The following is a 15,798-nucleotide window of genomic DNA, read 5'->3' as shown; positions in this document are numbered from 1 at the left end:
GTAACGGAGAAATTAAACCGCGAGAAAAACAGTGCCCACCTAGCCTGACGGGCATTCAGGCGCTTGGCAGCGTCAAGATATATCAGATTTTTATGATCCGTAAGAACCTGAACGGGAAATTCCGCACCTTCCAAGAAGTGGCGCCAGTGTTCAAATGCGAGTTTAATAGCCAATAATTCCCGATTACCAATATCGTAATTCAATTCAGTCTCCGAAAATTTTTTTGAAAAAAAGGCACAGGGATGTAATCCATCCCCGTTATCCTGAGACAATACTGCGCCAACCCCCACAGAGGAAGCATCAACCTCAACCAAAAACGGCCTAGTAACATCAGGCTGCATAAGGATGGGAGCAGAGGTGAACCTCTCCTTGAGATACACAAAAGCTTCAATGGCCTCAGAAGACCACTGAACCGCATCAGCACCTTTCCTGGTGAGATCAGTCAGAGGTTTGACAATACTAGAAAAATTTTTTATGAATTTTCTATAGTAATTGGCGAAACCCAAAAACCTCTGTATCGATTTCAAACCAATAGGCCTAGGCCATTCCTGCACAGCCTGAACCTTAACCGGATCCATCTCAAAACCTTTGCTGGAGATAATGTAGCCCAAAAAACTAATTCTCTGTACAGCGAACTCACATTTCTCCAGCTTAGCAAAAAGCGAATTGTCCATTAATAACTGTAATACCTCACGCACGCTCCGCCAATGAGACTCCAGATCTGGCGAATAAATCAAAATGTCATCCAAATACACAACCACATTTTTACCGATCAAAGGTCTAAGGATGTCATTAATCAGATTCTGAAAAAATGCAGGAGCATTAGTAAGACCAAAAGGCATAACCAGATTCTCAAAATGACCCACAGGAGTGTTAAAAGCAGTCTTCCATTCATCACCCTCCTTCATGCGCAACAGATTGTATGCCCCCTTAAGGTCAATTTTAGAGAACCACTTGGCCCCCAATAACTGGTTAAACAGATCAGGAATCAATGGCAGTGGGTAAGGATTGCGTACCGTAATTTTGTTAATCTCACGAAAATCCAGACAAGGACGTAAACTGCCGTCCTTTTTTTTTACAAAAAAAAATCCAACCGCCACAGGAGACTTAGAGGGTCTAATGTGACCGGCGGCCAAACTTGTCTGTATGTATTCCTCCAAAGCCCTCCTCTCAGGAATAGTAAGGTTAAATAAACGACTTTTAGGAAGAGTCGCTCCAGGGACAAATTCAATAGAACAATCATAGTCTCTATGGGGAGGCAAAACCTGCGATTCTTTCTCAGAAAAAACTCTCCAAAAATCCTGAATAGGAACAGGCAATTCTCCCCTATCCAAAGCTGCAATACGCCCGTTACAACACTTGTCATAACATTTATGGCTCCAGGATTTAATTTCACTGGTAGACCAATCCAGTACAGGATTGTGAAATTTTAACCAGGGCAATCCCAATATTACTGGAGAAGGCAAGTTATTCAACACTACCAAATCCAATTTCTCATGGTGAACACCATTAATAGTGAGAGGAAATTCACAGACCATGAGAGTAATATTCTTCAAAGGGGAACCATCCACAGAAACCACAGCAATGGGGGATGATAAAGGTTCAGGTTTTAAATTGAGTTTTTCCACGAATCCCCCATCAATTACATTCAGTGTAGACCCGCAATCAACAAACACCCGAAATTCCATTAATTTTTCCTGAGCAATCGTGGAAGCAGCTAAAAATATACCCTTGGAATTTAAACAGGCAATACGGGCGTGACTGACCATTTTTTTTTCTTTCTTCATACGAAGCTCACAGCCTTTAATTAAATGACCAGATTTTCCGCAATAGAAACACAAGCCTTTCGAAAAACGACGGTCTTTTTCTTGAGAGCGAGGTGCCACCGATCCAATCTCCATCGGTTCACCACTGTTAGTACACACATTATCATAACCAGAAACTGACATAGCAGAGGATTTGCTCTCATTAACCCTAGCACGCAGTCTTCTATCCACCCGTATAGCTAATTGCATAGCCTGTTGCAAATCCTCAGGTGTAGGATAAGCAATTAGCAGGTCTTTAACCCTTTCACTGAGCCCAGCAAGAAATAGACTTTTCAGAGCAGAATCGTTCCACCCTGTTTGAGTGGACCAACGACGAAAATGAGTACAATATTTTTCGACATTACTTGATCCTTGTTTTAAACGTCTCAACTCAGTCTCAGCTGATGCGACACGGTCAGGATCATCATATAATAGTCCTAAAGCAGAAAAAAAACTATCCACTGATCTGAAGCATGTATCACTAGGTTGCAAAGAAAAGGCCCACTCCTGAGGCTCTTTGCGCAAAAGTGACATTATGAACCCTACGCGCTGGGATTCATCCCCAGAGGACTTGGGTCTCAAACGAAAATACAATAAGCAAGCATTTTTAAATGAAAAAAATTCTCGATGTTCACCAAAAAATAAATCCGGCAAACATACCTTAGGCTCCAAGAAATATGCTCCAGGACAGTTACTCACGTGCTGACGGAGCTCGGCCACTTCCAGAGAGAGTCCCTGCAGGTGTTTAGCCAAATCCTGAACCGACACCATGATGGAACAAAAAAAAATCTTTCCTTAGAGAATTTGCTGGCTGGACTTACTGTTATGTTCTGCTACCAGAGCTAAGGAAAGAGAGGAGATCTGTCCCTACGATAGAACTCAGCTGAATCCCTACGATGTAACAGGGAACCTGATCCTGCGATCAGACCTGCTAAAGTCCTAAGCTAGTCTGTACGAAGACCTATAGATGTGGGGGAGGAATCCCTACAAGTACTAAGGACTGGGAGGAATATGGGACACCTCCTAACAGAAATAGTAGCAGACAGACGAACAAACAAAATATATAGAACATAGAGGTCAGTAGACCAAGCAAACTAACAGAGCAAGACACAGAGCACAGGCTAGCTAGAAAGTAGATATACAATGAAGTCCAGCAAAGCCAGAAGGGCGGAGCAGGATTAAATAGGCCAACAAGGTCATGTGACCAGCAAAGGAAAAAAAACCTAACAGCAAGGTTCTAACACCTATAACCAGGTGTCCATCTCACTGGTGAAGGCGCAACATGAGTAGCATGAGGGACCCGTCTGAAAACCCTCAAGGTAGGCTCTGGGCGTGGCTACAGGGCATAAGTGATCCAGGTGTTGGACCACGTCTTCGGCCACACCAAACGGGTTTTTGTTCAGTGGTCTCTTAATATAAAACCAATAGGGGGTACTTTAATAAGTGCAACTATTTACAATGGACAGTTTTTGGCTGTTCACAGTTCTCAGCCTGCAAGTCTTTATACCCTCACGGGTAACTAAAGGCACACATTTAACTTTTTCAGTTCACACAAAAACAAATTTTCCCTTACGGGTAACTATTTACACAGTTCAGTTCCACTCACTTTTCCTCAGTAGTGGTATCCCCGCCGGGGGGGTACTCTTGGTTTTTGCCGACCGACCAAGCCGGGTCGTCAGCCTCAGGCTGCAGGGGTATGTCCTCTTCCTCCTCGACCACGCGGTACACCTGGAGGGCATACCACTCGCGCTCCCCGTGGTGTCTAGAGTAAGTGATACGGTCACTCCTAGGGGCGGCCCCCCCACTTTGATAGACACATCTACATACATGGTCACTGTTGCTTGGGGCGGGCCTTGCTTTTGGCGCCATTCTGGGACCCGGCCTACGATGGGAGGTGATTCCTTGTTGTCTTTGAGTATGCACATAATGGCGCCCGTTCTTCTGGGGCGGGCGCCACATTCAGTGAAGAAATACAGTCTTTAGGCGCACAATTCCCGGTGATAACGGGTCTGTTCGAATCCTGTTCGTGATGCCAGGAAGAGATGACTCACCCAGGGGGATATGGGGGACTCGGTACCCTGGCCTTTACCTCCTTGGGATGTCACGGCAGTCGGCTCCCGGGCCCGTACCCTGGGTCACTCTTTAAAAGGGGGTTTGTTACTTGAAGTCATGAATAACAGTTTTGTCTCGTGACGCCACCTGTGGTTCCCGGTAATGGGTACCGGCGCTGCTGCAGACCTCTGGAGCAGATGTTAGGGCTGCTGGGTTGGTGTGGCTCTCCACAGGAAGAGCACAGCTCCAGGGCAGTGTAGGTGCAGATGGTGACACTGGGCGTTGTAGTGCAGGAGCGATAGCGTGGTAGAAATAAATGACAGAAACAGTGGGGTGCCGTTATCCGAGTTTACTCACAGTTATTTAGGTTCCTGAGGTGGCACTATTCAGCTGACAGTCTCCCATGTCTCGCTATGTTTACCAGGCAGGGGCTCAGTGCTCCCTCAAGTATGTCAGAAGCACTTAACGGGACCCCTCTCTGTATGTTCCTTTCTTAGCCGACTTCCCGCGCTGGGTCTTCTCCCTCCTGCCCTGCGCTCCGCCACACAAAGTCCCGATCGGGTACCTTGAGATCCCTCTGGGCAACTTGAAGTTCCCGGACCTGGCTTGGTGCCCTTTTCGGCGGCTTAGGTGCGAATGTGGCGACTTCTGAAAGTGCAGAAGCGTCCGGTTTTCCAGCCGAGACTTGAAGTAACTCGGCTAGTCCAGGGACCGGTTCCCTTCTTGCGGCCTGATCCCTCTGACGCCTGGCAGACTCGGGCGTACGGGTGCCGTCCTGCACTCACCGTACCCCCTGGGATCCCTTCTGTTACTGGAGCCTTCCTCCCTTGCTCCCACTCCTCTCTCCTCTCTCAGCCTCGGGCATGACAGGCCGAGCCTGCCTCCCGAGCAGAGCTCCTGCAGAGCCCCTGCTCCTCTCTCTTCTCCTCCTCTGACTCTCCTATTACTCTAAGATGGCTCCCCTTTTTATATGTATGTATCTTCTCAAAGTGCTCCCCTGTCTACGTCCTCCACCCACACCCACTACTTGGTTCCCCCTCACTTTTGGTTCCCCCCACTCCAGCCAGGGACGGGGCAGCAAAAGAAGTGCATAATGCCGTCCCAGCCAGCCTGGAGTAGTCTAGTGTTGAGTGCAGGTGTTGGGGTCCCAGGCAGTACTCCATCCTTACCTAAGAGAAGGAGATGCCACACCACTGGGTGAGGTGCAGTACCTCTGTGGCGACTGAACCCTCAGGGGCGCCACATTACAACCTAATGAATATGAACTGACCAGAAAATGTTTGCTTGTTGCAATAAACTTGGTGTCCCCTGAATTGTGTGTGTCGGCTCCTGAGGATGGAGGTCTGGAGACAGCGGAGGCCTATGGCCTACAAGTGAGTGTGATTCACCCCACACCTGACAGCACACTGGGACAGAGACACTGTTTTCCTGTACAGTGCCAGAGCGTAACCGAACAGCAGCTCGGTCATTACTACCGCAACTTTACACAATCACTATTAATTTATTCTTCCTAGTAAAATAATAACACTTATACTCACCTGTGGTGCCGGCGCCGTTCTTGGAGATCCCTGTGGCAATTCAGCAGCTGCTTCACTCTCCCCTCCTTTGGACGGAACTGACATCCAAAAGAGGTGAGAGAGAAGCCGCAGCTCTCACCTCCTCTTGATGTGTGGATTTGTCAAAAAGAGAGGAGAGTGACGCCAGCAGTGATTGGCTACAGGGATTGCGTGACACAAGAATGTTACGCAATCCCCAGAAGAGCAAATACTGACACCGCTGGAACTGCCCCTGTCCCAGAGGTGAGTATAGGTGTTATTATTTTACAAGGGGGAGCAATTGGGATTGAGAAGGGGGTTAAACCCGCTCTCAAGCTATGTAAATCAGTGGGTGATTGATTTCCCTAGACTAATCCTCCTTCTTGTTGTGTAAGCACAACCTTGTGGGCGACATGATTTTCAAAATCAATGTTACCGCCAGCTCTTTGCAAACTTTGCGGCTGGCCGAGTCCAGTGTCACTGCTTCCTCCTTGGCAATGCGCCAATGAAGTCGCGGTACGTACAGTTGACCTCATTGCACATTTCCAGGGATGTAGAAAAATGTGCGCTTGTGCAAAATTTGCAAAGAGTCAGCGGTGACGTTGGTTTAGGGGGCTAGGATAGCCGTTAGGTTCCCTTTAATGTGTGGTGGGGGCTTTTGAGAGCAGGACTCTGTGGCATAGCTTCACAGACTGTCAGAACGAACAGCATTGACCTCTTCACATCTTATCACTATCTTCAGTTTGGAAAAGCCATTTACAAGAGATTTAGCCCTTTCACTCACTACCTAGCTAAAAGCACAGTTCTCTAAGTCAGGAAGGCAAAAAAAAGGGTTAAATCCACTGTCATGTTTTTTTTTTTACTTATTTTTTACAGCCTTCACTGAAGAGGTTAAATAGGATGACAGTTTTATAGACTGTCACCTGACAGTTTTATAGACTTTATCACCTGACACGGTGATAAAAAAAATGTGTACTTTTATTGTTATTTTTTTACGTAAATATCATATTCATTGGTATAATATTTTTTTAGTTTTGTTTGTTCTTTATTATGTGATTTTTTAAAAAATAGTTTTCCATTTTTTTTTACTTTTTTCTACTTTTTTACTTAGTCCTTCTAGGGGACTTTAACTTTTATTACTCTGATCACTGGTATAATGCATTGCAATTCACCAGCATTACAATGCATTACATCTCCAAGTGTTACACTGACTAAACGCCTTTTAGGCTAAGTGCCCACGATGCAGAAATGCTGCATATTTTTTCCGCATCTCCCTGGCAGGAAAAATGCATGCGGTTTTTACATGCGCTTTTCCCACCAGGTAGAAGCATTTGTCAAGTGTTTTTGCATGCATTTCCGCATGCAGGTCATCAAGCGCTTTTCCAAGCGATTTTAGCATAACTTGGAAAAGTGCTTGACAACTTGTTCACACTATATAAATCCATGCAGCCAGCATGGATTTATAGCAGTGTGACCAAGTTAGTTAAAAAAAAAACAATAAGAATGGTAAAAAAAAAAAAAAAAAAGATTATACTCACCTTCCGATGTCCTCCCGGTGTTATCTCCGCCGCGTCCGGTTTCTTGCACTGCTTGTGGTGGTGTGAAGGTCCTGCGGTGACGTCATTGAGTCATGTGACAGGTCACATGACTCAATGACGTCATGGCAGGTCCTTCACAACACCGCGACCCATAGAGCAGACCAGAAGGAGGGGAGAAAACACCGGGAGGACATCGGAAGGTAAGTACACTGTGTGCAGAATTATTAGGCAAGTTGTATTTTAGAGGATTATTTTTATTATTGATCAACAACCATGTTCTCAATCAACCCAAAAGACTCATAAATATCCAAGCTAAATATTTTTGGAAGTTGGAGTGTTTTTTTTTTTAGATTTGGCTATCTTAGGAGGATATCTGTTTGTGCAGGTAACTATTACTGTGCAGAATTATTAGGCAACTTAATAAAAACTAAATATAATCCCATTTCACTTGTTTATTTTCATCAGGTAAACCAATATCAGTGCACTAAATTTAGAAATAAACATTTCTGACATGCAAAAACCAAAACCCCAAAAATTAGTGATCAATATAGCCACCTTTCTTTATGACGACACTCAACAGCCTTCCATCCATAGATTCTGTCAGTTGCTTGATCTGTTTTCGATCAACATTGCGTGCAGCAGCCACCACAGCCTCTCAGACACTGTTCCGAGAAGTGTACTCTTTTCCCTTCCTGTAGATCTCACATTTTATGATGGACCATAGGTTCTCTATGGGGTTCAGATCAGGTGAACAAGGGGGTCATGTCATTATTTTTTCTTCTTTTAGTCCTTTACTGGCCAGCCATGCTGTGGAGTAGTTGGATGCTTGTGATGGAGCATTGTCCTGCATAAAAATCATGTTTTTCTTGAACGATACCGACTTCTTCCTGTACCACTGCTTGAAGAAGTTGTCTTCCAGAAACTGGCAGTAGGTCTGGGAGTTGAACTTCACTCCATCCGCAACCCGAAAAGGTCCCACAAGTTCATCTTTGATGATACCAGCCCATACCAGTACCCCGCCTCCACCTTGCTGGCATCTGAGTCAGAGTGGAGTTCTCTGCCCTTTACTGATCCAGCCTCTGGCCCATCCATCTGGCCCATCAAGAGTCACTCTCATTTCATCAGCCCATAAAACCATTGAAAAATCAGTCTTAAGATATTTCTTGGCCCATTCTTGACGTTTTATCTTATGTTTCTTGTTCAAAGGTGGTCGTTTTTCTGCCTTCCTTACTTTGACTATGCTGCTGAGTATCGCACACCTTATGCTTTTTGATACTCCAGTAACGTTGCAGCTCTGAAATATAGTAAAACTGGTGGCGAATGGCATCTTGGCAGCTTCACGCTTGATTTTCCTCAATTCATGGGCAGTTATTTTGTACCTTTTTTGGCCAACACGCTTCTTGCGACCTTGTTGACTATTTGCCATGAAACGCTTGATTGTTCGGTGATCACGCTTCAAAAGTTTGGAAATTTCAAGACTGCTGCATCCCTCTGCAAGACATCTCACAATTTTGGACTTTTCAGAGCCCGTCAAATCTCTCTTCTGACCCATTTTGCCAAAGGAAAGGAAGTTGCCTAATAATTAAGCACACCTTATATAGGGTGTTGATGTCATTAGTCAACACCCCTCCTCATTACAGAGATGCACATCACCAGATTTACTTAATTGGTAGTTGGCTCTCAAGCCTATGCAGCTTGGAGTAGGACAACATGTATAAAAAGTATCATGTGATCAAAATACTCATTAGCCTAATAATTCTGCACACACTGTATAATCTTTATTTTTTATTTTAAATTCTTTTTTTTACAGTTTCGATGGTACCCAGTTCTGGATGAGAGTCTCCTCTCCTCCAGACCTGGGTACCATCCGCACATTGAACCGTGTGATATCCGCTTGTGCAGATGCAGTGATGCGGATGTCACGCGGTCCAATGCAAGTCAATGGCACCGATTGCGCTGCGTGTCCGCAAAATTAATGGACATGCTTCGGATTTTTGAGCGCAGCATAAATGCTGCGGAAAAATCCGCAGCATGGGCATTGACATTGCGGCTTGTCATTGGGGACCATGGGGGACGGATTACCAAGCGTTTCCCAAGCGTTTATGCTGCGTAAATTTCGCAGCATAAACGCTTGGAAAATGCTTCGTGGGCACGCAGCCTCAGACCATGCTTCTAGCATGGTCCAACAGGCCACCAGAGGTCGTCAGGTGACCTCCGGTTGCCATCAGCGCCCATGATCATGTCGCAGGAGGTACTGATCGGTGGAAGAGGGAGTCCCCTCCCTCTCCCAGACTTCAAAAATGCTGTGATAGCTATTGATCGCAGCATTTAGGGGGTTAAATGGCCCAGGGCGGTATGTGCACCACCCCTGGCTGAGACAGCTGGAGCTTGGCTATCAGTTAAGCCGAACTTCTGTGGCCGATTGTGCAGGTACGTCTCCTTTACCCACATTTGGCAATGACTTACAGTAAGTTTACATCAATTTGCGGGAACCCCTACCGGATCATGAAGTAAACTTACATCAAATATTGTGAAGGGGTTAAAGAGCTTGACAGTAGATGGATATAGTTCTAGAAGACTTCAGAGTGTCACAAGTGTCTTGTTAGGGCAATCAGAGGCTTTGTAGGACTTTCAATTCACAATGAATAAATTCTGTTCAAATTAATTATTTTGTCCGAATTATACAAATCAAACTCAAAATGAATTTTGATACATTTGCTCATTTCTATTAGCCACATCTCAAGCTTGAAAGTTTTAATAATGAAAGGAAATTTTAAGTTCCAGAGAGACAGGAGAGTATTAGAATAATAACTTACTCTTAAATTACCAGCAGAGGGTACTGTTGTCCTATTTGTAAAAGGTTGTGATTGAATTGCAGGAACAGTAGCCAACTTTTCATGCATTGAACAAATACAGTATGTAACTGGCTGGCCCTATATGAGTCGGATTGATCTGACCCCATTAGAATTTTGGGATGCTTATCGCTAATGGAGCTTATATTACACAATTGTAATCTGCTTCCATCAATAGAACGAGATCTCAGTGGTCAGAACCAATTGTCTGAGCAGAAAACATCAGTGATAATTATTTATCAAGTGATTTTTACTAACAATTGCTTTTACACGCATGAGTAGTCCAAACATATGTCTCTGTAGTAATGGAAACTATTGGAGAACATTACATTGTCGCCATGAATTAATGTATTACTGCCTGAGGTTATCCTCCTCTTCTAAGAGCCATAACTTTTATGTATTATTGCCTGAGGTTTTGTACATGCCAGCGCACACACATGTACAATATATACCATATGTATATATACATATATATACTGTACATATACTGTATATGTACATAAAAATAGAAGCAGCACTGACATGGTAAGTTAATGTAACAGGCAAAAAAAATCTGCACTGTGCTAAAAAAATAAAATAGAAAGTGAAAAATGTTGCAAAAAAAAAAACAGGTAGTATTGTAATATCTTTTCTCTTTCTATTTTACTTGGGATAGTAATCTTGTTAATTTTTAAGGTCAAATATCCATAGAGAGAAAGACTCTTTTTTCATTTAACTATATAGTCATGTCAGCCAATCTCTGTCCCATATTAAAGATGGCATCACTGACCTGTTATACATGAGGGAGCGTGTGCAAGGATCTTATATTGATCATAATGCTCTGCTCTCACACTACATGACGCAAATAGATGACTATAGTACACAGCGCAGATGCAATATTTGACTTTATTGGATTGTCCCTATGCCCGTTCATGTGATAGACATACGCACTAGCGTCTTGAAGACGCCCGGCGTGGTCTTTAACTGTGTAATAGGATGATGGATTTTGCATGGGATGAGTCCCATACCTCTGATTAGGATGTATGCCCACACCTGCTGCTAATTATTCAATTCACGTGTTTATGTACTTTATGATACACTTTATTGATTTAAAATGCATTTATATGTCAAATATGTTTTATTGTCACTGTCATATTACTTCTTTATGGACTGTTCACCGTGTACACCATGCTTTATTAATGGCAATATTAATTAATCATTGTTCATGAGATGATGTCTACTTAATGTCACTCATTTGCACCTTATGACTGCTTGAGAAAGGTTCCAGGAGGAGCTGAAACATTGCCATTGGATACGCACTAATAAAGGCGCTTTATTTTTTTCGCTTATTGGAGGAGTGCTGACATTTTTTGGATATTATATACATATATATGTACTTACACACACATGCACACTTTATATTCCGTATACACCCTTCATGATTGAGCAATTTTCCATTTATTTGCACTTTCATTTTTTTTATTTTCCTTACAAGAGCCATAACTTTTCTCTTTTTCCATTGACATAGCTATATGATGGCTGTCTTTTGTGAAACAAGTTTTCGTTTTTTTAAATCACACCATTCATTTTATAATATAATGTACAGGAAAACAGGAAAAAAAATACAAAATCAGGAAAACAGAAGAACAGGAAAAAAAATACCATGAGAGTTGAATTGTTGAAAATTCTGCCAATTTTTTTTTACAGCGTTCCTACTGTGAAAATGGCCTGGCAACATGAGACTTCAGGTTAGTACCATAAACACTGTACCAAACTTATAGGCATTTTGTTACATTTTATTGTTAAAAAAAATTCAGAACTTAGTAAAAAAAAAAATTCTTGTGTCTCCACTTTATGAGACCGCTCTATTTCTCGTTGATGCACCTGTGTGAGGGCTTGTTTTTTGTGCTTTTGGGGTACATATGACATTTTGATTATTTTTCATTACATTTTTTAACCCCTTTACGTGGTAAGTAATAGTACGCACCACATCGTAACCCCTGGTTCAGCACGGGCTCCGGCGCTGAGCCCGCACTAAACCGGGCACATGTCAGCTGATTTATACAGCTGACATGTGCCCACAACAGCTGCAGGTGGAATCGCGATCCACCCACGGCTGTTAACTAGTTAAAGCGCGTCACTTACCCCGCCCATCGGTGACCCTGTCACATGATCGAGGGTCACCGATGGGTTGGCATGACAACCCGGGGTCTACGGGAGACCCCTGTGGTTGTCATGTCCAGATTGCTATGAGTGCCGACCAGTGGCCAGCGCTCATAGCAAGTGAGCAAATCTGCTACATACAGGCGATCTGCTCATCACCTGTATGCAGCAGAGCTGATCAAGCAAGTGTTGCTTCTAGTCTCCCATGGAGACTATTGAAGCAAGCAAATAGTAAAACAAAAATGTTTTTACAAATATTGAAAAAAGAAAAAAATATAAAAGTTTAAATCACCCCCCTTTCGCTCCATTCAAAATAAAGCAATAAAAAAAACCCACATACATATATTTGGTATTGCAGCTTTCAGAATCACCCGATCTATCAATATAAAAAAATAATTAATCCGATCGGTAAACGGCGTAACGAGAATAAAATTCTAAATGCCAGAATTAAGTTTTCTTGGTCACTGCAACATTGCAATGAAATGCAATAACAGGCGATCAAAACATCAGATCTACCCCATAATGGTATCAATAAAAACGTCAGCTCAGCACGTAAAAAATAAGCCCTCACCCTGCTTTGGATTTTTTTTTAACCACTTAAATAAAAAAGAACCTATACATGTTTGATGTCTACGAACTCGTAATGACCTGGAGAATAATAATGGAATAATGGCAGATCAGTTTTATCATTCAGTGAACATGGTAAAAAAAAAACAACAGTGGAATTGCACTTTTTTTTGCAATTTTACGCACTTGGAATTTTTTTTCAGTTTTCCTGTACACGATATGGTAAAACCAGTGATGTTGTTAAAAAGTACAACTCATCCCACAAAAAAGAAGCCCTCACATGGCCATATTGACTGAAAAATAAAAAAGTTATGGCTCTGGGAACAAGGGGCGCAAAAAACGAAAACACAAAAATGGAAAATGCTCCTGTCATTAAGGGGTTAAGGAAAGAATGGCAATTATGGCGTTTTGATATTTTTGGGGGGTGTTTACCATACGTGTTAAATAATTTTGTATTTTGGTAAATTAGTTTTTTATGGACAAAATGATGCCAAATATATTTGTGTTTTTTTTTTGTTAACTAAAAAAAAGGGTGACAATTTAAACTTAAATTTTTTTCATACTTTTAAAACTATTTTTTTATTTTGACTTAATGTTTCAGTCTTCCTAAGGGATTAAAAAAATGTGAACAAAAAGAAGCCTCTGTACTTCCAATATTTTTTTGGACAATCCTTAGAAAGGGTTAATTCCCAGATCGTTCCCTTTAGGTATTACAAATGTACAAGTAAAAAACTTAAGCTATTGCAGACAAACACAAGCCAGGATTCTCAGAAACTACAGAAAGATTTAACAAAGGTTTTGACATTTTCCTACAAGAGCTACTGGCATTAATAATGCTGTGTTGATTCAGGAACTTGCAAGTGAGAGGTCAAGAATGATTTTTTTCCCTTTCTTAATTCCCACAACTCGTTTCGTCTCTTTTAGAATGTACGCAGATCCTCAAAGAAGAAAGGGAGAACTAAGGAGTCAAAGAGCACTTTTATTAGAACGAGGAGCCAAAGAGCACTTTTATTAGAACGATTCTCTTAAATATTGATGGACCGGGTCCCTGGAATACGGCATAATTGTTTTAATTAAGTGATGGAGGAGGAGGTGGGACTGACTGCAGAAACCCTGCTGATAAGTTCCTGGATCTGAACAAGAATGATTCTGTTCACCAATAACAAACATTCACTTTTTGTATTGAAGAACTGAAATAAATTAACTTTTTAATGATATTCTAATTTTGTTAGATGCACCTGTAGATGTGGACCGAAATTTCCCCTTACAAACTAGCATGCTGTTCGCCACAATTTCCGTATTGATTGGTAATGGTTTTTCTAACAATTTGTGGCCACATCCTATCCTCTAGTATGCCACTTCACATAACCTTACCTATAGGCCACGTTCTCACGTTTAATATTTGGTCACTATTTTACATCAGTATTTTTGTAAGCCAAAACCAGGAGTGTGTAAAAAATGCAGAAGTGATGATGTGTTTCTATTTTACTTGTCCTCTGTTTGTTCCATTCCTGATTTTGGTTTACAAATACTGATATAAAATACTGACCAAATACTGAACGTGTGAACATGGCCTTAGAAGGAGGACCTCCAACTGAATTGTTAATGATGGAACTTCTTGGACAACATAAAGCAGCAAGAAGACTCAAACATGGATAGGGATTTGATACAAATCCCAATGCATTTTATATAAACTCTGTGTTATCCCATCATAATGTTTCTGCAGTTCAGTGAAGTTCTTTATGGAAATAAGTAGAGTTGCATAATGTTATTTGTATAACCAGAAGCAAAAGCAGACCCAGATACAAAGAGCAGTAATGTGTTTAATATGTGTTCTGCACATCAATTATCCACTTGAGCTCAATGACTGAAGGAGGTCTAAAAGCTAGAGCCCAAGGCTAAAGGTTTCTACAACCCCAGCTACACTCTGTAATCTTTCCAACCCAGTAAGTTCACAGTAAACCTGGCTGGAAAACAGACAACTTGTTGTAATTTTCTTTGGAAAATAAAACCCATTCTCAATTTCATTAATATCACTGCAGATATGTAATAATTTCAGGTAATAGACACTTTGCACTCTTGTCTTACCCCGAAGCAGATCCTGGAGAACTATTGCAAATGCACATTAAAAGTGTTAAATGAGCATCTCTGACCTGGTGTAGCTGACTGTATTTCTCCTGATTTTTTTTATATTTATTTTTGAAAGGTGTGGCGTTGTAACAGGCAGATCAGCAGCCGTGGCCGAGGTCCGCATCCGTGTCCAGCCACGCTACAAGAAAATGGGGATCCTGGAAGGGTGTGTGCGCTGCTGTTACCTTGCCGATAAGCCTATGCAGACCTCAAACTGCCGCTTGACATGGCAGGCCAGGTCCAGATGGAATAGAGATGAATAAGGGAGACCAGAGTCCATAAATAAACTTTTTATTTACTGAGAGGTACTCAGAGGTTCATACATCAGATAGTAGGTACAACACTACAAAAAAATTTCTGCACAATCCAGAGGAGGAACTTCATGGTTACCCGTGGCAGTACATTACTTCAATTGCATGTTACATAAGTCCAGCAAAACATTATGAGAGGCTCCATCTTCTTCTGTGAGGATTGCATGGGTCAAGGTGTGTCACTATGGTCCCTCACAGCTAGTTTCAACACCCAGTTGATTCGTAAGGACCTCACTGGCTGAGGTGTGTCGGTACAACTCCTCACTACTACTCTGAAAGTCCACATGCTCCTTGATGTGCTACTGCATCTTCAGCTCTCTGTAGGAGAACTCTGGACCCAGCCTGGCCATCTTCTCCTCTATAACCCTCAGATCTGGCTACACTTTAACTTCTTATCTAGTATAGATAATGTTTGTTTTAAACTCACTTGCCTGAGATATATTCTTCTGCTACTTAATCCTTGTTTCCTTCAGAACAGGCTATCCGATTATGGCCTCCCTTCTTCACACACAAACACCTATTTCAATGCAGGTTCCTTATGCCCACTTAGCTCCTCTCTCTATGGGCTGGTTCTAATAGTTAACCCTGTCTGTAGCTAACCAACTGTTGAACATTTAAAACAGTAGAATGTGTAAGGTGCCCCAGGGAGGTAGTCGTGGGGAGCTGTGGCACCTTCTTACTCTGGCACCCTAATGACAATGTGTGTCCTCCCTCTGATGTGCTGCAGTGTATGTGGTGCTTTCCACTTACTTCAGACTAGTCGGTCGCGTCTGTCTCCAGGCATTTCTCTTCTGGAACCAGGGCAGCAATAAATCTAGAGGACACGAGGTTCATAACAATAGCTGGGACTTTATTTGGGGAGGAGG

The 15,798-nt window shown here is 42.4% G+C and overlaps 1 long non-coding RNA gene across 3 annotated transcripts in view; it reads left to right on the top strand.

The window, feature by feature from the left end:
* Nucleotides 1-14,431, top strand: part of LOC141264264 (uncharacterized) — a 225,954-nt gene extending 211,523 nt beyond the window's left edge. For all 3 annotated transcript variants that reach the window (XR_012319863.1, XR_012319862.1, XR_012319864.1), the window contains 2 exons: nt 11,469-11,509; nt 13,416-14,431. This is a non-coding gene — a long non-coding RNA (uncharacterized lncRNA). The remainder of the gene's footprint in view (nt 1-11,468; nt 11,510-13,415) is intronic.
* The last annotated feature ends 1,367 nt before the right edge of the window (nt 14,432-15,798 follow it).

Source organism: Phyllobates terribilis, unplaced genomic scaffold, assembly GCF_046119375.1.
Source record: "Phyllobates terribilis strain yellow unplaced genomic scaffold, ASM4611937v1 Scaffold_4__5_contigs__length_816908805, whole genome shotgun sequence".
Classification (NCBI taxonomy): Eukaryota; Metazoa; Chordata; class Amphibia; order Anura; family Dendrobatidae; genus Phyllobates; species Phyllobates terribilis.
The sequence above is the reverse complement of the archived record's forward strand: the minus strand, read 5'-3'. Positions and strand labels throughout refer to the sequence as shown.